The 22,406-nt window shown below is 40.2% G+C and overlaps 1 pseudogene; it reads left to right on the plus strand.

Moving 5' to 3' along the window:
* The first annotated feature begins 19,817 nt into the window (after positions 1-19,817).
* LOC133462123 (tubulin alpha chain-like) lies at positions 19,818-20,636 on the plus strand (annotated as a pseudogene).
* Positions 20,637-22,406: the final 1,770 nt, after the last annotated feature.

The following is a 22,406-nucleotide window of genomic DNA, read 5'->3' on the forward strand; positions in this document are numbered from 1 at the left end:
AAACTAAACTGTTAGAAAATCTTTAAAGGGGGACCTATTATGAAAAACACGTGTTTTCTTGTTTTAACATATTTAAAGTGGTCTCCCCTCAGCCTGCCAACACAGAAAAGATGAAATCCCTATGAAAATCTGCAAGATCTGCTCGCCCCCACCCTTACAGAGTCCCCCAGTGTCACGTGGTTTCTGTGAGCCGTTAAGATTGGTGCATTTTCTTTACGTCACCAAAATGCACACCACCCCTCGGTCTCCTCCGCTGCTGAAACCACGCCCACCACCAGCTCTGCCGCTCGAGCTGCAGCCATTATTACAAGCAGGGGCTGTTTCCACAGCGAGGGAGAGTTAAAATGAGGTTTTGCCTCGACAAGGCGGTGCCGAGAGGGAGAGAGAAAAAAAGGCGCTGGAGGAAGACACGGCCAAATGTCAAAAATTGGTTGATTTATTCAGCCCCCTCCACAGCAAAGATGCGTCCGCACGTAAGTTGCAGTTCACTTTCAGGTTACACAGTGTAAATATGCAGCCTATAAACCCTGGCCGTTAAATAAAAATAAGGATTGAGATTTTAAAATTATTGATTTATAAGACACTTTATTATAATCAGTACTCGAGTTGAGGGGGAATGAGGGGGATTTCCCCCCTGAAATAAAAACGGTCCAAATCATCCCCCCTGTAAAACTGCCATCCCTCCTTTCCATCCCTTATGTCATTTCATCAATGAATGTGGTTTTACTGCTATTTCAACATTTAGAGTCATCACCAGAAAAATAACACCAGAAAAATAACTTATTTGACAATTTTCACCTGTTTCAAGTAAATGTTCACTTGAAATAAGTAGAAAAATCTGCCAATGGGACAAGATTTATCTTCTCATTACAAGCAAAACAATCTTGTTCCACATGCAGATTTTTCTACTTATTACAAGTGAAAATCTACTTGAAACAGGTGAAAATTGTTGTTTTTTCCAGTGATGAGTCTTGTTTTAAGTGTAATGAGATTTTTTTACTAAAATGAGACATTTTAACTAGAAATAAGACAAATATTCTTGTTAAGATTTAGAGTTTTTGCAGTGATCCATTTTACTTATCCTGTGAAGGACAGAGTCATATTGATAAGTTCAGAAAAGTGTTTTTATTGTTGTGTTTTGATGTATTTGATGTAAGCCCAGTGGATATTTAAAGCTTACAGAAGGCTGCATTTAACTGCTGCTATGTCATTCCTGCAGTATTTCTGCAGGTGTTTTGGTCAGTGCTATTATTTGTAATATATTATATTATTTGTAATCAGCACAAATTATCTGTCCCCATATGATAAAATCCACCATCCCCCCTGATTTATTTTTTTTTACAACTCGAGTACTGATTTTAATTATTTACTGATTTTGAAATGATTTATTTGGGCAACAAATGGGATAGCCTATAATCATTCAATTAGTATGTATATGAATACAAGGCCAAATCAAGTGAGACAAAGGCTACACTATCTTCCTGTATGAACTATACGTGTATGAAAAAACACTGTAAGCATATTGGCTGTTCAAAGGTGGTGATGGTGATGACACCAGTCCTGCTGTTGCTTCAGGTATTAACGTTTTACTACCTCCTCTCGAAACACTGAGCCAGGCCTGGTGAAAAATGTGATATTTAATGGTTTGCATTAATGGGCGGGACCTAATGGCTCAACAGCGCCCCCTAGAAAACTTTGTGCCTCAAGCCCCACAATACGGTTTGACGTACATGCACCAAAATCGGTACACGCCTGTATCATGTCACAACTTAAAGAAAAGTCTCTTGGCGCCATGGCCGAAACCGAACAGGAAGTCGGCCATTTTGAACATTTTGAATTAATCGTGTAATTTTGGCGCAATTTATGCCATTCCTTCGGTCATTAATACGGCCCGAACGTAACGTGCACCCAGGTGTGTTATACATCAAAACGTGCGTCTCCATCCTCCGACACCACGCATTACTTTTCTCTTTCAAAAGTGTTACCATGGCGATGCTAGACGGCAAAAAGCGCGCCCACCCTTCATCTGATTGGTTCAGACAGAAAAAACTTTGCGCCTCAAGCCCCATAATACGGTTTGACGTATATGAACAAAAATCGGTACACACCTGTATCATGTCGCAACTTAAAGAAAAGCCAGGCCTGTCGATACATTTGATATTTCATGGTTTGCATTAATGGGCGTGGCCTAACGGCTCAACAGCGCCCACTAGAATACTTTTCTCTGCCATAACTTTTGAAAGGTTTGACATAAAGAGTCGTGGGTGGTGTCATGGGACTCGGTATTGAGTCCTTGACCATAATTGGCGAAGATTAGCCCCGCCCCTTCTTCTGATTGGTTGTCCCTATTTCCTGCTATAACATTTGAATGTTTTGACATAGGAAGTTGTGGGTGGTGTCATGGGACTCTGTAATGAGTCCTTGACCTTCATTGGCCTGAATTAGTCCCGCCCCTTCTTCTGATTGGTTGTCCCGATTTTCTGCTATAACTTTTGAATGGTTTGACATAGAGAGTCGTGGGTGGTGTCATCAGATTCTGTATGGAGTCCTTGACCTTCATTGGCCTGAATTAGCCCCGCCCCTTCTTCTGATTGGTTGTCCCTTTTTTCTGCTATAACTTTTCAATGGTTTGACATAGGAAGTCGTGGGTGGTGTCATTTCTGATATGCTTATGGGGGCGGTGGCCGTGAGTGCGAGGGCCCGTTCATCAATGCTTGCAGTTTTAATTAGCTTCTAGGTTTTGTTGTGTGTATGGTGGTCCCTGAGTATTTCCTGGTGTTTTGTGCCTGTAGGGTTACTGAGTGGGTCGCAGCAAAAAGTCTCTGGAGTAGGTGATGACGTACTGCCTATCAAGAAAATCCAGATTGCTGGTGATGGCCAAAATATACTCCACATAAAGCAAGAGCCCGGTTTCCATGATTTCCTTTTCTTTAGCAGTTAAATGCTTTATTTCTGTGATCAAACAGCACAGAGTTTACGTACCAGCCTGTTCTCAGGCTTCGACTCTCAAAGGATGTGCCCCCTGTACAAGGAGCTCTGGTAGCCAAGGGGCTATTCAATACTCAGTTATACGAGAGTCACGCTGACCTCCATGTTAATTCTTCTGTGTTGAGTGAAGCGGAATTAGCTGTTCATGTTTGCGTGTCTGTGTGTGCACGTGAAAGTAGTTGGGGTTGGTAACCTTTTCAGAGAGTGGTCATTTAATCAACACTGGCAGCCTTTTAGAGGCTACTTGCCATTCAACGGGGGTACAAGATTAGACCTTCCAGTGAAACTGACTGAATCATCGTCCCTGGATGGCAAAGTGACAGTAAGAAAACACAAAAATCAATATTTTAGGGACGAGAGTTCATAATTTAGGACATTTTGGCAGGCAACATACAAGTATGACATCAATCTCTGGGTTCATCCTGGACAGGTCTCCAGTCTGTCATAGACTAACACATGAACCCTATTTTGAGGCTGGGAAAGAGGAAAATATGCCATATTTAATTATTCCTGAGTGTATAGTATGAGTTGTGACATTTTATTTAATTTAAGCACGCAATGAATATCTAACAAATGTTTAACATGTGAAAAGGATACTTCAGCAACTTTTGTCATCTAAAAATCTGTTTGCTCCTCAAACGGATCACAACTCAGCCTGAGGGGGACTTCATGAGGATGTGATATGAGGCTCTGGAGTATATTTGAGAGCCAGGAAACAACGCAGCTGTCTGAACTTGAGCTTGGAAGGTAAAGTGGGGTACACGCATAAGGATTTCTTTTTTCTTTTTTCATCTGAAGTTATTTTTCTCTCTGTAGAGACCCTACACATGAAGATAAAACCTTGGGCATTCATGGCACTGTGCGGTGCGCTCCGATAATATCGGCACACCACACCAGAGGTAGGTAGAGTAGCCAAAAACTGTACTCAAGTAAAAGTACTGTTACTACAGAATAATATGACTCAAGTAGAAGTAAAAGTAGCCATCCAAATAATTACTTGAGTAAAAGTAAAAAAGTACTTGGTGAAAAAACTACTCAAGTACTGAGTAACTGTTGAGTAACGTCTGATTTATTTTTTTTAACACAACCATTCAAACAGACAAAAGTACAAAATGATCATCTCCAGGCAAATTAAATCAATAAAATAATAAAAAATAGTAAAATTAATAAAAAATAACTTAAATTAAAATAATCTTAAAGTAAATTCAAGTACTCTAATAAATAATAAAAGAATAACAGAATAAAAAATAAATTAAGCACAAGTAGCACTAAATTTCAAGCCTTTGTACTTTTCTTTTTTAACCAGGCAGAACTAGAACAAGCCCATGAACTCATAGAAAATCTGTGTGAGTCTGTGTAAATGTGACAAAACATGCAAAAACAAACATTTTTCCCAAAGAATCACCCAGTGATGTCATGAGATTGACGCGTACGTGGATAAAAGGGATAAAAGAAAGGAAGATAAAAGAAAAGTAACAGCTCAACGTAGCCTAATGTAGCGGAGTAAGAGTAACAGTTTCTTCTTCACAAATATACTCAAGTAAAAGTAAAAAGTATAGTGATTCAAAACTACTCAAGTAAATGTAACGGAGTAAATGTAACTCGTTACTACCCACCTCTGCACACCACACACACACACACACACACACACACACACACACACACACACACACACACACACACACACACACACACAGTCCCTCAGCCGGTCAAACATCTTGTCCTCCAAGCCAGAAATCTCATGTGATCAAACGAAGAAATCGAAGAAACAACATAGCAACAACAGCCATAACAACAGGTACCCTCTCCACACTCAAAGCAGATTCAAGCCGTTAGCTCGTTCAATACCACCTCCTATTGTTGCTGCCACATGGTTTGTAGCCAGTGATTCCCCTCATGCCACTCCACACGACCTTCAGGTTGTTCTGCTGGAGTTTGTGCTCCAGCTTCCTCCTGTGGCTCTTTCCCCTGTCGGATCCTCTCCTTAAGCTCCCTGCTTCAACTGCTTCAACACACCTGATTCCAATTAAATATCGTTATCAATACTTCACCAAGGTTCACACAAGGCTGGTAATGACACAGCCAGGTTTATCAGGGTTGTGTTTGGGAAGGGAAACATCTAAAATGCGTCGGACACGGCCGTCGAGGAACAGGAATTGCCCCCACCTGCTCTAAATAAAACAAAACAAAAAGCTAAATCCGCTCATACAAACACACACACACTCTTCACTATGCACATGTTTATGGTTTTGTATCCCCTTAACTGATAAGGTAGATTCCCCCTCACAGAAATATATCTATGGAGACTACAGCCATTTTTATACCAGTCTTTATGCCTGTTTATTTTCAAAGCTTTATGTGGGCCATTTAACCTTTGAGTTAATGGAATTAGACTCGCTTTAAGAGTTTATCCCCTAATAGTCATTGACACTTCTGCACGTCAGTTATTTTAGATAATTTGATCAGTTTTGATTAGAATAAAGACTCAAACTTTAGAATCTTTGCCTTTAAACACCACCCCTAAAGATTAACATGATAAAAAAACTGATTTTGATTTGAAGAAAAAAATTATTAATTGCATTTCTTGAGATGAAAGGGGAAAAAACAGCATCTCCACTCTCCTCCTGTCTTGTTCTCCTTGAGGCTGGTTTTCATGGTGAAAATCAAGGATGGAGGGGATGCACGTAACTACTGGACTATCGATCTCCAAACGACTTAACATTTGTAAGATAATCTATTTTGATATTTCACAAATACTCTAATAAATACTCTAACATCAAAACCAATTTTTCCTTTAAGTAACAGATTTATACACTTATGAATACACTTATGTATTATCTGCATACACACCCACACACCCACACACACACACGCACACACGCGCGCGCACACACACACACACACACACACACACACACACACACACACACACACACACACACACACACACACACACACACACACACACACACACACACACACACACACACACACACACGTATAACTGAAAGGTTGCATTTGAATTCTTGTCCATATTCATAAGGTGACATGTTTCATGCTCGGCTGCAGCAAACATGAGAAGTGCATACAGGAAACACGCCAGCGAGGGTAGAAAGCAAGAGCAGCAGCACGATGCACGCAACCACTTCTTAGGTTTCAGACAGCCTCTCAGCCACCCGGCTGCATGTTTTTCATATCAAATATGAAACAGTTACACAATCCACACTACTTCCAAGTGTTGTATTTGATTAAATAAATAAAAGAAAAGAAACTTCCTTGAATTTTCCATGTTTTCCCTGAATGAGAGAGCAGAAATTTCACCAACTGCTGAGGAATCGGAAGTTCCTGCTTCACACCTCTGGTAAAACAAATGTGCACACGACATTATTAGTTAAATGAAAAGTACATTGATTTAATTACATTTGCATGAATAAATTAGTTGGGTAAGTTGTACGAGAATTCATTTACATTTAGATGCAATTAGATACAGGATCATTAACGGCTTCTTAAGCTTTCTCCAAACGTCATCACCCAGTTGCATCCTGACTAATTCAGCTGATGTTGAGAGGAAAGGAGAAGAAAAATAACAAATAAATCCCCCGAATGGAACGCAGAAATCATCAGCTACGCATAACGAAAGCTGGAGTTTGCAACAGAGATCCCGGGGAACCATAAACAGATGACTCAAGTAAATGCTCTGTACTTATGTTTTGCCAAAAATATGGGATGAATTACAATTAACATAATAAGCCCTAAGTCCCGTGTATGCTTTAAAAAGAAAGTAAAAAAAAAATGAAATAGAAAAAAAGAAAGAATTCTTAATGTGTCTTTAGGCCCAAAGTGGATGATGAAAGGACTGGTTAATATCCAGGATTATCGTTTATGCACATTTTCAAGTGTATTTAGGGACATTGACTTTCTAGGGATTCTTTTTTACCCCAAGATAAATTCAATTCTAGAAAAGTCTAACCTTTTCTCTTCTAAGATTTTAGTGATATCTTGGCTGACACATGAGCTACACATGACCTCAATACCCAATAAGGGACACTTAAGTGGTTGAATTATCCCAGCTACCTTCAAGTCTAACAAATTTGATGTCACTGACATTATTTACACATCTAATTCTTTAACTTAAAATTTGAACTTTTTTTTTTCACGGGAATGTATCAAAAGAAAATAATTTGTTCAGAGAAGTCTTTGTCTTGTAATATTAAAACAAAATGTTTGTGATGCTGTGCTTGTAAAGGCTGCTGTTAACAACAGCTGGTGTTTGTGAAACCTCCTACGCCAGTTGACATTTCCAAATCCTGGCCGGTATTTCTGAACAGCAGACAGGAATTATACTGGCTTTTCCCAGCAGGACTTGGGTCGATGATCATTGTGCAAAGAGAGTTGGTCCTGTGCAGGGGCTTCTGCTGCTGGATTTTGGTCTTCATTCTTCGTTAACTTATAAGGGCCCGAGCACTTACAGAGCGAAGGCCCTATTGTATTCTTTAGGAATTTTTCTTTTTTTCCTCTTTTTTTTTTCCTCCTTCTTCTGACGAAATGAGGGCTTTTTTGCCCCCCTAAACGTGCCCCAAATGTCACCAAATTTGCACACAATTTGCACACAAGCCAGGCCTGGCGAAAAATTTGATATTTCATGGTTTGCATTAGTGGGCGTGGCCTAATGGCTCAACAGCGCCCCCTAGAAAACTTTGTGCCTCAAGCCCCACAATACGGTTCGACGTACATGCACGAAAATCGGTACACACCTGTATCATGTTGCAACTAAAAGAAAAGTCTCTTGGCGCCATGGCTGAAACCGAACAGGAAGTCGGCCATTTTGAATTAATCGTGTAATTTTGCCGCAATTTATGCCATTTCTTCGGCCGCTTCTTGGCCCGAACCGCAACGTGCACCCAGGTGTGTTATACATCAAAATGTCTGTCTCGATCCTGCGATGATGCACATTACTTTTCTCAGACAAAAGCGTTGTTAGACGGCAAAAAGCGCGCCCCCCTTCATCTGATTGGTCCATATTTGATAGTCCCTACATTCTGCCATAACTTTTGAATGGTTTGACGTAAAGATTAGTGGGTGGTGTCATCCGCTAAACGTCCAGGCCTGAAGAATCTACATGCAAGTCATACAAGCACTTCCACTGCAGCCTGAACGTGCACAAGGGTGCGAGGGCCCGTTCATCGCTGCTTGCAGCTTTAATTTTCATTCATACAGTTTCCCGTCTCGACGCAGGTGTGACCTAACAATGGTGGTCACAATATTTTGGTTGATCATGGTGATCCCTCCAGAGTTTTGGAGCCGGAGTAGCGCCAGTTTTCCTGAGTCTGAACCGATGTTTTCGCGAGTGTCCAAAACAAATAACTGATTCCAAGTCAGGGTCTGGCTCTGAACCAGTGCTTCAACCACTCTGGTGGAAAAGATCCAGATGGGATGGGCCTGCAGAGATTCAGCAGATCTTCATGTAAATTTCAGCTGCCAAATTCTTTGGGATGCTTCCAAAATCCACGCTGATGCCACCTCAAAAGGTGAAAGCTAAAGCTTTTGCCCTTGCTGTCACAAGCGTTCTAAACATTACTGAACATCTGTTGCTTAACAATCGTGTAGAGTTTTAGTTGCAGGAAAAACTGATCGAAACCCACTTGGTCTTTTTTCTTTTGTTTTGAAAGAATAAAAGCTGTAAAAGTACTTTTTTTCTGAAAACACTAAAATGTTTAATGAGTGACTCAATGCCTTTTGATAGTCAGGTAATCTGTTCCCTGCTTTGATTTCACTGTAAGAAAAAAATCCTGCTCACTCTTGTGTTTCTACAAGACATATTCTACAACACATCTTTGTACTGTAATGCTTTAATTAGAGCCAATAAAGCATCTTGCAAACAAGATCAATAGTGCACACAGAAAATCAGCAGAGTAATCATGCTGTAGCATATTTACGTGTGAAAGTTTTGTTATGCAACCTCAAGAAAAAAAAGCGCTGATTTGATTAAAATTCCTGCTGCGCTCCTGCCCACGCAGTATGATGTTTAAGTCAACATGCATCATAATTTCATTTTCACACAGCCACAATGCACACAGACAAACATGACAACATGCTTGCTGGTGTGCAGGATCGAAGTGACGGAGCTGGAATGGCCTGCAGCTTAGAGCGAAGGTGAAGAGCCTTGCTACAAATGGAAGGAGAAAACCACAAAAGTGTTTGGAAAGGCAAAGGTGATCCTACAGGGAAATTAGCTATCTGGGCGGCAGCACACATGTCTGAACTGAAAAAGCATCACCAAAATCACTTCCTAAATATTTTAAATCACATATCAATCCCACTTTTTAATCAAATTGATTGCTTTTCGAAAAAGAAAAAAGAAAAAGAAAATCAGCTTAACAAATGATGAGCACGCGCAGGCTCCTAATGCATTTTTCAAATGGCTCAAACTAAAAGTAGAATTGCCCTTTACGTTTCATTTGAAGGGCACTGTCTCAACAATAGGCACATCAGCGCCTGTCACATCTCGCCTTCACATCTTCGGTAGATGCTTTGTGACACTCGGCGCTGCTCATCTATCACTCAGCGCAGAGGCATAACCTTCTGCTTCCCCTGTGCACCATGTCACCCTCAGACCGTAATCTGTGTTTGAGATGCAGAGACGAGGAAGAGGAGCAGCTGTGGAGGAGAACGGGAAAAGAGGAAAGGTTAAGTCATAGGTTGGTGGTGACAGCGCAGCAGGGGATTATGGAGGCACACTGGCAGGTACATGATACAGCTCCGGGATATAGCTGCCATTTATAGTTTACAGCAGGCAATAAGAAGCAGCTCTGCTGATGGGCCTGTCATGGAATCCCTTAAAAAACAGACAAACAAAAAGAACAAAGGATAACTGTGAATCAGAATGAACTAAAAATAAAAACTAAAACCTAAATCTGACTCCTTGTAACGCAAAAATAAGACTTACCGTATTTTCTGGACTATAAGTCGCACCTGCATATAAGCCGTCTCCACTCTATTTAAAAAAAAAAAAGATATGCAAGCCGCAGATATTTATGTTGTTAGATTAGATATTTACTACATGTACAGAAGGATTTTGAACTGTAAATGATGTACATGTTTGTACCTAAATAGATCTTTCCTAACAGTGTCTTTTAACACGACAGCAACTTTGCTGATTAAAACGGGACAGAACCAAGAGAAAATAACCGGTATTTATTTATCTATTTATCTGTTTGAAATCTGCTTCTACTTCTATCTGCTAAAGAAGAAGTAGCGTATTCTTCTTTGCATTTATTTTGTCTTAGTTTTTATTCTAATTCCGGTCAGAGCGCCCCGAGCAGTGGAAGAAAAATCCACAGAATAGCTGCACCTTTGTATAAGCCGCATGGTTGAAAACCTATGAAAAAAGTAGCGGCTTATAGTCCAGAAAATACGGTAGTTTTGATCAGCACTCGCTACTTCATATTTTGAGAGATTCTCAGGGTTTTTTTTTTAGCCACTCATAAACCAGTCATCCTTCTGGGACAGTGTTGGGATGTGGTATCTTGCTCAAAAACACTTCAGCATGGGGACCGAGGATACAACGATACAAGTAATTACCTTTCAAAATATTGGATTACCCACTCAACCCCTGGGCCACAGCCAAAAACAATCCTGCAAAACATTTGATGTTTATTTTAGGCTTTGATACCCTGACAGCATTGAGAAATGGAAAACTGAGTTTTCTGACAGGTGGCAGGTTATCTGAAATAATGTGAGAATAGGGGTGAGGTGGGGGTTAAATGTTTCCATGAACGAGATTTATTTGTACCATCTACTGCAATTTGTGGTGTCTTCAAATAACCGTTTGACGATTTCGAGATGAATCAATACTTACTGTCCCTCAGTGCAATTCAGTTTCAGTCCAACCTCTGACCTCTGAGTGTGGTATGAAAGAGCGTGTGTCCCAGTCACAAGGGAGGTGTAACCATGGCGCTTATAACCAAAGGCATATAAACCCTCACCAACATTCACACACGCACCAACAAACTCACCAGAGTGTGACATTTGGATAACAGATTGGCAGGAAGAGAGGTAGAGGAAGTTGTTTTTGCCCTGCCTGCTTGTCAGTTATAAAGAAAAAAACAGAAATAGTTTTGGTGCACAGCCAGTCACACCACACCATCTTTACAGAAAACAGTTTCAGTAGAAGATATGGACACCTTGGGAAAAGTGACAACCAACAACAACCACAACAATATATTCAAGTGAACGTGACGAAAACGGTGTTGACATAACCATTGGCATATTCTCAGCAAACAGCAATTAATGCCACAACCTTTTCATGTCTTTATGCACATACTAAACCAATACTAAAGTATACATGCTTTCCATAAGTAGCATCACGGAAAAGGAGGAGCCTGTCAAGGCTGTTTCTTACCAACTATAGTGCTGCAAAGGGATGAAAGGACCAATGACTGGGGGCGCTGTAAAGAACAGATCATTCCCATAATGGCACTGAGACAAAAGCTGACGACATGTTGGATATTTTTTCATAAAATGCGTTTTTGCTCCTAGCATTCATCTTCTGCACACAATTCATCCATCTTTCCTCCACTGCTTTTTGTTCCATTTCTACCTTCCCTCAGGCCAGCTTGTATTTAGAGCTGTATGTACCTTTTAAAAGCTAACCATTCACAGAAATGACACATGACAAACATGCAGTCAGGCACACTCAGTACTACTCCATCTTTGTATGTCTGTAAAAACACTTCTAACATTCTGGGCCAACCTAACTAGTTGAATGTCATTGTTAGATATAACTAAGAAAGCAGGGTTAAATGTAAACAAAGCACTCAGACAAACCCTGGATACACGTTCTCACACTTAATTTGTCTTTGTTTTGATGCTTTACACTGTGTTGAAAATATTTAAACTATAGAGCATCACATATGAATTCCTGTCGTAGATCAAATAAGGATTGAAACAAAAAGTTTCATTTTAGATTATATAAAATTCAGCTTTGCTTGCTCTCGAAATTCTATTCTTCTCAGATCAGATAAACCCTTTTCAGCTGTGTTTCTCTCACTCCCTGAGACATTCCAAAACATCTACAGTACATTGTGATGAACAGCTAAGATGTGTTGCAGAATCCGTGTATCATTCGTTCTATTTTCAATTGTCAATCAAAAGTAAAAAAAAAAATGAAAAAGTGACATTTTTTAAATGTTTTGTTATTTGATCTAACACACATCAAAAAAACGGAACAATGCCTGGTTTTTCACATTTCAATTTTAGACCTGGATCAAAAATACGAAATGAAAAAATGAGCCACAGGACTTAATTTGTTTTTTATATGTAATTGGTTGGGTTAATGTGACCTGGGAATGGCTTTGCGCGCAGCAGTTCGGGTAGCATGGCGGTGCTTCAATCACATACTAGTTTGATCAGGGACTTTTTCAACATCGGTTTGACACATGCCGAAAACTACTGCACATTGCAGCAGATGGGTTTCCTGCAATGCTCGGAAATGAGCGTCAGAAAATTCTGTGTTTGGCATGATCTGAGGAGAAAAATATGTCAGGCGCAGAGAATCCGGTAAAGTTGGACAGATATTTGCAGATTTCCACTTCTGTGGTCAATAACTCCTGAATAAAAAGACGTAAAAGCATGAATGTTGCCTCTGTCCAGCCAATGAAACATAGACAACAAGCTACAAACCAGTTGTCATCAAAACAAGACTAACTGCACAAAAGACGTTGACGTCAGTACGCAACTGGCTTCTTTGTCATCTCCTTTCATGGTGAAGGCTTTTTGTGAACGGCAAAAATGTGCATTACTGCCATGACGTGGTCAGCAGTGTTATTTGTTCAGTCAACGGTTATTGTGCAGCACTACAGAGTAATGGAAACACACCAGCTGAAGGGACTGAGGGGTGGTCTGCCCTGTTAGCGGTTCCCAAGGTGGGTTTACCTTGAATCCCTGCTACCAGTGCTAACTTCTAAACCATCCTGCTGCCTCTTCTTTGTTCTTCTTTTTTTTGACACTCTTCATAGCTCAGAGATATTTTTTGGGTCATTGTGCTCTTGAAAACTAAATCATGGTCCCAGTAATTGCAAGCCAGATGGCATGGCAGGTCACTGCAGGATGTGGAGGTAGAATATTGACAAAGGGAGTTTTTAATTTTGTAGCAGCGCTACCAATAAAACATCTTTTAAACCATGTAGGTTTATGGAGTTTGACGGTTCTGTGTGATATCTAAGCTCCTTCTGAAAAGAGACAACAAACATTAGCTGGTGTCACTTTCCTAGCTGGAGTGTTGCATATCTCAATCCCATCAATACTGCGACTGCCATCGAGAGCAACGACAACAGCTGGCCATAGATTGACAGCTCGATCACTTTCTGATGTCATGGAGGGATGAAATACCACAAAGGCCATCAGACTTACTCTGCTGTTAAAAGTTAAGCAAGTGTGCATTTAGACACACTGGCAAGGAGCCCAGCAGAGTGGCAGACGGCCATGCCGTTCAGACATGACACACCTACAGTACTGAAGAGGCTGTTTGTGGACTGGATCAAACCTGTTGCAAAAGCTTGATTTTCTTTTTAATAATTAGTTTTTCTCAACTTAAAAAAATGCAGAGCAGTTAGTGCAAGGACAAGCCTGCAAATAGACAAGAGGACTTTTGAAAGTCAGTTTAGGATACCATGTGTGAGTTGAGTCTCGGGCTGTGATTAATATCCCTGACAGATGTTTGCAAAATTAATCAGGCGATCATAGATGGAGATGCCCGCGGAGCAGGTTATTTCCATTACTGTACAATGAGTGGTGGACATGAGAAGAGAGTTTACGTGCCACATGTTGTCCAGAATGGACCAAATTTTCAATTGAGCATCAATTTTATATCTGAAAAAAGGAAGTAGCAACTAAAGCCTTTAACCCTCAATCTTGTTCCATTAATTTCTTTTTTTATCCTAGGTTATAATAAATTCATCTGGCGTGAGACAGACCTGAGCTCTTGAAGGATATCTATCAAGACATGGAGAAAGCCAGCAGACTTATAGAAAAAGCTTCAACCTCTCTGCCCAGAAAGCATTAGCCTTTGGACTAGCATTCTAGTGAGTGAGGAGTTACATGTTTACATCTACACACATACAAGGAAAAAAAATATTTATTGGCTACAAAATCAGCTGCCAGCACAGTGTGGCATCTTTATTTCAACAGTGGTGATGTCACAGTGTCAGCTCTTCACATGATTGCTTTTATGCAAGCACTGATTGGTCCTCTACCTGCCTTATCACCTAAGGGCTTGCGACTCATCAGACCCTCATTATAGGGCTGTCATATCACCCTCTAGGTCTATCTGATCACTGACCCAGTCCAAATGAGAACCAGGATTCCCCCGCTCTGTTGAGGTATTTGTTACAAAACCTAAAATGTGACTGACTAAAAAGAGATGGATTGAAAGGCAGAGTGTAATAGCAGAGGCTTTCAGTGGGTGATTGTTCTTGAGCTAAACATTACTCTGAATCGTTTTCTACAGATGCCCAGAACCGATGATATTTGACTTCTATTTCAATCACAATTTATAAGAAAAGGATGCTGATTATGTAATTCTTTTCTATTCCTGCTTTGTTGACATGAAGTACACTTTAAGTGTTTTCTGCAGATTTACACCTAAATCAAAATCACTGGTCCTGGCAGGATTGATGCAAATGGTCAGCGGTCGTTGCACTTTTCTCATTTTTCCTCCACCTAAAGTGGAAGCACAAATACATTGACCTTTGTTTGTCCTTGCCACAACCATGAACTCATCTCAGTGTTCATAGGGGATTAGTACAGCTCACTTGACATAAGGCAGCAGGGTTAAAAGTTCAAAATAATGTTTCATGGAAAACGACAAGATTTTCTCTCTCTGTATGACCAAGTCAGGTAAAATCATTCTGATCACAGATGCCTGAGGAAATTTGGAGCATTGCCTTGGGGAATTACTTTTGAGTAATGAAAGCAACTCATCCGTTTTCATCACATCTGATTTTGATGTGATGGGTTTTTCGGTCCGTGCCTGAAAAGTTCTGCGGTTGTAGGTACAGTAAAGCAACTGCTGCTCAGAAATTGTCTGGCTGATGTCTTAAAAAGATACATTTTCTCTCCTTTCAACTGAGAAGGAAACAAAAAGCATCTGCTTCATTAGGATTCTACAAACAGCCTCAATTTACTTGGAGGTACATTTACCCAGATTATGTCTCAATCACTGGTGTGAAAAATAATGTATATATATATATATATATATATATATATATATATATATATATATATATATATATATATATAAAAGTAAAGTCCATAAAAGTAAACTAAACTGACTTTAACCCAACTAAAATATAATACCTGTTTATTCAAAAAATGATTCATATTGTTCGTCTATGTTACAGATGTCACAGAGAAAAACTAAAATTTTAGTTTTAACATTTAATGTGTAACGACATTTGAAAAAATACATATACAGATTAATACAACCTCTGATAATCAACAGCACATGGCATACTAGACAGTTCGAATTCAATTATTTATACAGAGCCACATCATGAAAAATGTCATCTCAAAGCACTTCAAAAAAAAAAAAAAGTTGAACTCATTCCAAAGGACTCCAATTAATACAAAGCCAAACAAATAACATTGCTTCGCTTACTGCTTTCACAGGAATTAAAGGTAAATAGCAGGCAGCTGCTGCATTTCAAATGCACTTAATTTATAGATTGTTAGCAGGACGGAATCCCCTCAAAAAAGCTATCATTTTGTCAGTTTGTTGATGTTGAGCATTCAGGTGTCTAACACAATGTCAAAAAGGAAGGATATCAGCATTGATCTTTGAGAAGCAGCTGTTGCTACCCATTAATCTGGGAAGACTTGTAGTATAACTAAAACAAATATCTAACCAGTACTTGCACTGTTCACTCAAGTTTCATTTATTAGTATCAAGACAATATTGCAGATATTTTCATTCAAATTCAAAATAATTTATCAATCTTCAAAGAGAAATTAACTGTTGCAGTAGTCAAGATTTCAGTCTCTTCAAAGAGTCATTGAAGAGGTTTACTGCTGTGGGCAGGAAGGACCTCCTGTAGCGGTCTGTGCTGCAGCAGATCTGAAAAAACCCTGACTGAAGACACTTGCTGAATCACTGTGTTGTGAAGAGGATGATGATCTATATTTAATTATTCCCTCCTCATTGGGTACGTGTACTTTGCACTGTGTCAGAGATGGATGGCACAATAAGGACGACGGCAATAATAATTTCATCATCCATCCATCCATCATCCATCCATCCATCCATCCATCCATCCATCCCTGCTTCTTCCTATTTCAGGTTCACGGGGGTCTGCAGGAGCATATCCCAGCTCTCTTTTGTATGGAAGGAATTCAAAACAAAAGCCATTTCAAAGTACTTTACAGAGAAAGTAAACTTGTAAAATGCAACTTCAATCAAGATAAATCCAATTATAATACAGTTCTCTTGTGTTTAAACCCAAATAGTGAGAATCCATTTATAATCCAATCCATGACCATCCAGTTCATGATTACAGGCAAAAAAGTTCAATTCATCAAAAGCTGTGTAGCTAAGTTAACTAACAAACTGCCACAACCCGACTAAGGTTATAGTTTGATTTTGACTCGTCATGTGTTGCAATGTTCTTATTAATTTTTGTAAATTTCCTGTTTTATTTTGAAATTTTCATCTCTTCTTTATTCTGGTGTCTGGACTTCCTCCTGCTCTCCAATGTTTCCAGCTGTTGCCAACAACCTGCTCTCCTGCTTGCACCTGTCTGCTTTCTCTGTGCCTCCCCTTCTCTCGTCTGTTTCCATGTGCAGCTCACCAGGCTGTTTCCTGGGTTTTGATCCAGAATGGAGGTGGGACACCATGAAACAGTGATTATTAAGGTCTGGCTTTCCATTTTCAGGTGTTTTGCAGGCTCACAAAAAGTGGGGGATGTTTCACTTTCTACTCCCTCTGTACAAAATTCATCATTTTCCTGACACTTTTTTCATAAGAGTAAATTTTATGATTAATGAAACCGACAAAAAGATCGACCAAAATGCTGCGACAATTGTAACTCAGGAAAAGTATGAAACCATTAGTTACATAAACTAGTTTCTATGGTTGGTATAATGTAATTTACCGTCACACAATGTAAGCTTTAGTTAACAATTTCATGTATTTTTTTTAAACAAATCTGTTTCTGGCATTGCCTCAAAACATTATAGCTTGAGAATAATTGATAAGACATTAATTGATACTGTGATGGAGTTCAGGGTGTTCCTGGCCTCTCGCCCGGTAGCTACTGGGATCAGCTCAGTGACCCTGAATAGTTTTAAGCCATTATAATGAATGCATGATAAAACATTCTCTGATAAGCTATCTTTGCATTTTGTATTGAATTATTTTCTTTTAATAATAGCAGCTTCTAGAGACACAGATCCATTTCTATTTGAACAAAAAAATAGAAAAAATATGGGTTGCATAACACAGACTAGGTGGACTATACCAGTATGTGAAAGGAATTTCCAGGACATAAAAAAGTGTGACACCATGGATCTTTGTGGGTTAAACTGGACTCCAAAAATGGGGCCCATATAGGTTTTTCCACAGATTCCACGGTGGCCTCATTACTGTATATATCTCTCTGGTCTAATGTGTGAAATTTGTTATTGAAACTATGATGAATGATGGGACTTATCACATTTTCCCCTTTCTCAGCACATGCCTGTTGGGTACTTATACTTATACATCTCACGGCCCCCATTTATTTGGCCCACATGGACTTTTCATTTGAGGATTATATATGATACTGGAATTATAAGGAACCTATGCCACTCCCTTCAAGCCTAAACGCACTCTGTATATAAGGAGCCCATTTTTAACTGTCCATTTCTGTATGCCTGTGTTGTACACATACAGTATATGACTAAGCCTTCTGTGAATAGTTTCCTAAGCATTTGAGTCATTGTATTTGGAGACCATTACTGTGTGTTTTAATCCACGCTTTTGAGACTGTCGTTGGTACAGTTCACTTTTAAGTTAAAATGGACCGAATATGAAAAACAGGTTTTTTCTTGCTTTAACATATATAAAGTGGTCTCCCCTCAGCCTGCCAACTCAGAGAAGGAGGAAAGCAACCAGATTATGCAGTGTCTGTACAGCCGCCCGGATGAGCCGCCCGGTGTGATGTGTAAAAGAATGTTTAAAATAGGTATTAGATGCCATAATAGGTCCCCTTTAAGGTGTTCAGACATGTTTATAGTCCTTCGCTTGTTTATCTCGGCTAAACAGTTGAGCAGTCTGTCTGCCCATGAAATGTCCTCCAGCATGTAGAAAGCACCACATGGACATGTCAACGAGGTTAAAGATTTAATTTCAAAAGATGTGACCTTTAACATTGTCTACACAAATTATTTTCCAATAAAACTAAATATGAGTAATTTAATTATCAACGACTATGAAAGTCTTTAGCTTAATGCGAAGGCGAATGGCTTTTACATCCTCAAAAAAATATGATAGATGCTTTGCATGAATATATCAGAAATATGCTCTTCTGCAACATTGTGTTACATTGTGTGTAGCATAAAGCTTGTGCACACACGCGCGCGCGCGCGCGCACACACACACACACACACACACACACACACACACACACACACGCACACGCACACGCACACACGCGCGCACACACACACACTGATTAGTCCTGGTGGGCAGTGAAAAATGTGGCCACAGACTGCAGCTCATTTTCATGGAGAACAATGGCACATCTAGAACCAGCGTGCTTTATCGCATCTGACTGGCACAGGAGATGGACCAGGACTGCCTGGCAGAGAGGAGATATCACATCTCCATGGAACCTTCATGCTAAACAAAAGGACAAAGAAATTTAATAATCAACAGCTGTTGTTGCAGACACAAAGACGGGAGGCCAGTGCAGCTTCTATATTATTTTTTAGTGGACAACAAGCTGGAAAAACAAACAAACAAAAACAAAAACAAGAAAACAAAGGATTTTGGGTGACAGATGCCTGTGGGATCACATACTGTAAGAATCCGAGTTCCAAGTTCCTGTTATGTTGGCTATGCATCAGCTGAGAAAACTAAATTCAGCGTATGAAGCCTGAAAAAGACGTCATACACAACATGAAATAAATGTGAAAGCAACACCAAATTGTATGTTTTAACTCGTATCTCCTCGTTTGATTCTTGAAGGTTGCCTTTTGCTCGATTAGGCATAGATTTTCAGTCGAGGTAATGTTATTCATTGGTTCTTAGACGCAACTGTCACAAACAAATTTTCCGAAAAAGTCCCCGAAGATTGAGAACACTTTGGATCTATCAGAAATGATGCCCAATCTGTCAAATAATAAATACATTCATAATAAAATCATTCACCTAAATAATGAGATTATCCATAAATACAACTATTAGTATTCTGGGTAAAGAGGGTGTAAATGACAAACTACATCAGTCACATCACAGACACTCAAATGTTGAGCCTTCTAGGTGGCATGGCATTATTACAACTCGTTCTGGAATCTGGAATATTGTTGTTTGACGAAAGCCACTATGATGTTTGATAACAGGCTATTTTTGCTGAAATTATACCGATAGAAGTCAGTGCCAATAGATGCCCAGTGGCATTTCCATAACTTAGTAAAATAACTTTCAGAGCACATCAGGTCTCATGTGGGACAAGCACAAAGGCGCACTTCAGACTGGCTGAATATCCTTATTCCTTTTTGTTAAATAAAATTGATCCAAGGAAAAATATTAAATATGCTTTCTTGTACCATGTGTTGCCAATCAAATGTAAATTTAAACCTACGGCAAGAAGTCCAAGCTGGAGTTCTCCATCTACCCGGCCCCCCAGGTCTCCACTGCTGTGGTGGAGCCCTACAACTCCATCCTGACCACCCACACCACCCTGGAGCACTCCGACTGTGCCTTCATGGTGGACAACGAGGCCATCTACGACATCTGCCGCAGGAACCTGGACATCGAGCGTCCCTCCTACACCAACCTGAACAGGCTGATCAGTCAGATCGTGTCCTCTGTCACTGCTTCTCTTCGCTTTGATGGCGCCCTCAACGTTGATTTGACAGAGTTCCAGACCAACCTGGTGCCGTATCCCCGGATCCACTTCCCTCTGGCCACCTACGCCCCCGTCATCTCTGCTGAGAAGGCTTACCACGAGCAGCTGTCGGTGGCCGACATCACCAACGCCTGCTTTGGCACGACAAGTACATGGCCTGCTGCCTGCTGTACCGCGGAGACGTGGTGCCCAAAGACGTCAACGCTGCCATCGCCACCATCAAAACCAAGCGGTCCATCCAGTTCGTGGACTGGTGTCCCACTGGTTTCAAGGTGGGCATCAACTACCAGCCCCCCACCGTAGTTCCTGGGGGAGACCTGGCCAAGGTGCAGAGGGCTGTGTGCATGCTAAGCAACACCACTGCTATTGCAGAGGCCTGGGCTCGGCCACAAGTTCGACCTCATGTACGCCAAGCGTGAGGGGATGGAGGAGGGAGAGTTCTCCGAGGACCGGGAGGACATGGCAGCTCTGGAGAAGGATTATGAGGAGGTTGGAACTGATAGCTTGTGTGAGGAGGATGATGATGGTGAAGAAGAAGATTATTGAGCATACATTCCCTGTATATGCGACTTGAATTGCAGAATAAAGTGTTTATTGGCTTATAAAAAAAAAAAAAAAATGTAAATTTAAACCGAAACACCCACAATGCTGTGAAAGTTACATGAAAAAGTTTCTTAAAAAAACTTGAATAAGTCTACTTATTAACGCTGTGAGCAGGCGTATGCTGCTGGTAATACCTCACAGCATCAGTGCCGCTTTGAAAAGTGGATCACAGACTCATTTGGGGCTAAGTGTTCCACCATGTGTTTCTTTTTCTTTTTAAAGATAATAAAGTCATCAAAACCAAAGAATTTAAAGTTTGTGCGTGCAAACCATGATTTTCCATCACATCAAAGCCCAAAACCACTTATTTTCAGCTAAAGCTTTAACAAACTATATCTTTCCATTATTTACAGAGTATAGGAAAGCCATAGATTTTATTTAAGAAAGTCACCCTTCAGCAGCGTTTCAATCGTAGTCTATAAAAAGAACTGGATAAGGCCCATTTTAAGTCACCCATAGATTTTTCTGTAGAGTTGCACCGTTGCCCATGACGGGCTTACACTCGGCTAACTAACTCCTCTGAACAGGTGTCTTGGATGTGAAATCTAACTTTGGACACCATAACAAGCAGAGTTCAAATACCAGGGTTCAAATACAGTATGTTTATTTCTGCTTTAAAGTTGGACATTTTAACAAAAGGGTTAATGACATATGTTTGGAGCCAGCCTCTCATGGTGGTTCAAGGAACAGCACTTCCATGTTGGTTTCAATCAAGATTCACAATAAGAAAATGTGTTTTTCTTTTCTTTTTTTAAAAAAATGAATGAATGTCTTCTTTTAAGATGAATTGGTTTGAACTGAACTTTTCACAAATGTCTTTATTCTTTCCTTGCAGATGAATAAAATGTTGGAAAATGGTATTACTGGAAGAGCACATAGCGACATGAAGTTGTCAGTGTGAAGGAGTCTCATTCTCCCAGCCGCGGCCTCAGTGACTTCCCCGTTGGGCCGTTTAAGTTTCATGAGCAGCGAAGAAACATTTTAATGATCCTGTGGTTATGACAAGACATATCATATTGGAAAGCAGTTTATTTTGCTCTCAACAAGGCAGTAAGCTTGCACAACAAGCTGATTTGTCCCGAGATACCTGAAGTGGAGTGTTGAACCCCTGGAGTGACAGAAAATCCCACACACCGGGGGATTTGAGCTGGATGTTGTGGATGCGTACTCAGCAGAAAGGAAACATGAAAAAGGAAAAAGGGAGGACTCTGAACTGCTGATCTAGGAGATCTGCTTCATCCTCTGTGGCAGGGGTTATGGTAAGCTATAAAAAACGAAGACAAATACAACATGAGAGGTGGTTAAGGATACAAGCCAGAACCCATCATTTCAATCGTCCTCTGAACTTAACAACAATCACCAGATGCTGCCAAATATTGACTCTCCATCAAATTCAGCCCATTGCTCCATTTGTTTCTAGGGAGACGGCTCACTATAACCAACAATTGCAGCCCACATTTTTGACATTCAAGCCCTGGATGTTAAACCACTGATTATTTTGAATTTGCTTTCACAGTGAAGACGAGGGCAGCATTAAATTAATCACTCCCAGTATTGTAAGTAGAGCTTGTTAATTGGGCTTTTGAAGAGAGCCCCTTGTGAATAGCGGCAGTCCCTTTATTCTGCTTAGTTAATCAACAGGATGTCATTAGTGGAGGTCACAATCTTTCACTGGAGTCGTGGATGGGCTCTGAGGATTAAAAATACAATTGT

The sequence above is a fragment of the Cololabis saira genome, chromosome 16 (genome assembly GCF_033807715.1).
Source record: "Cololabis saira isolate AMF1-May2022 chromosome 16, fColSai1.1, whole genome shotgun sequence".
In the NCBI taxonomy this organism is placed as follows: Eukaryota; Metazoa; Chordata; class Actinopteri; order Beloniformes; family Belonidae; genus Cololabis; species Cololabis saira.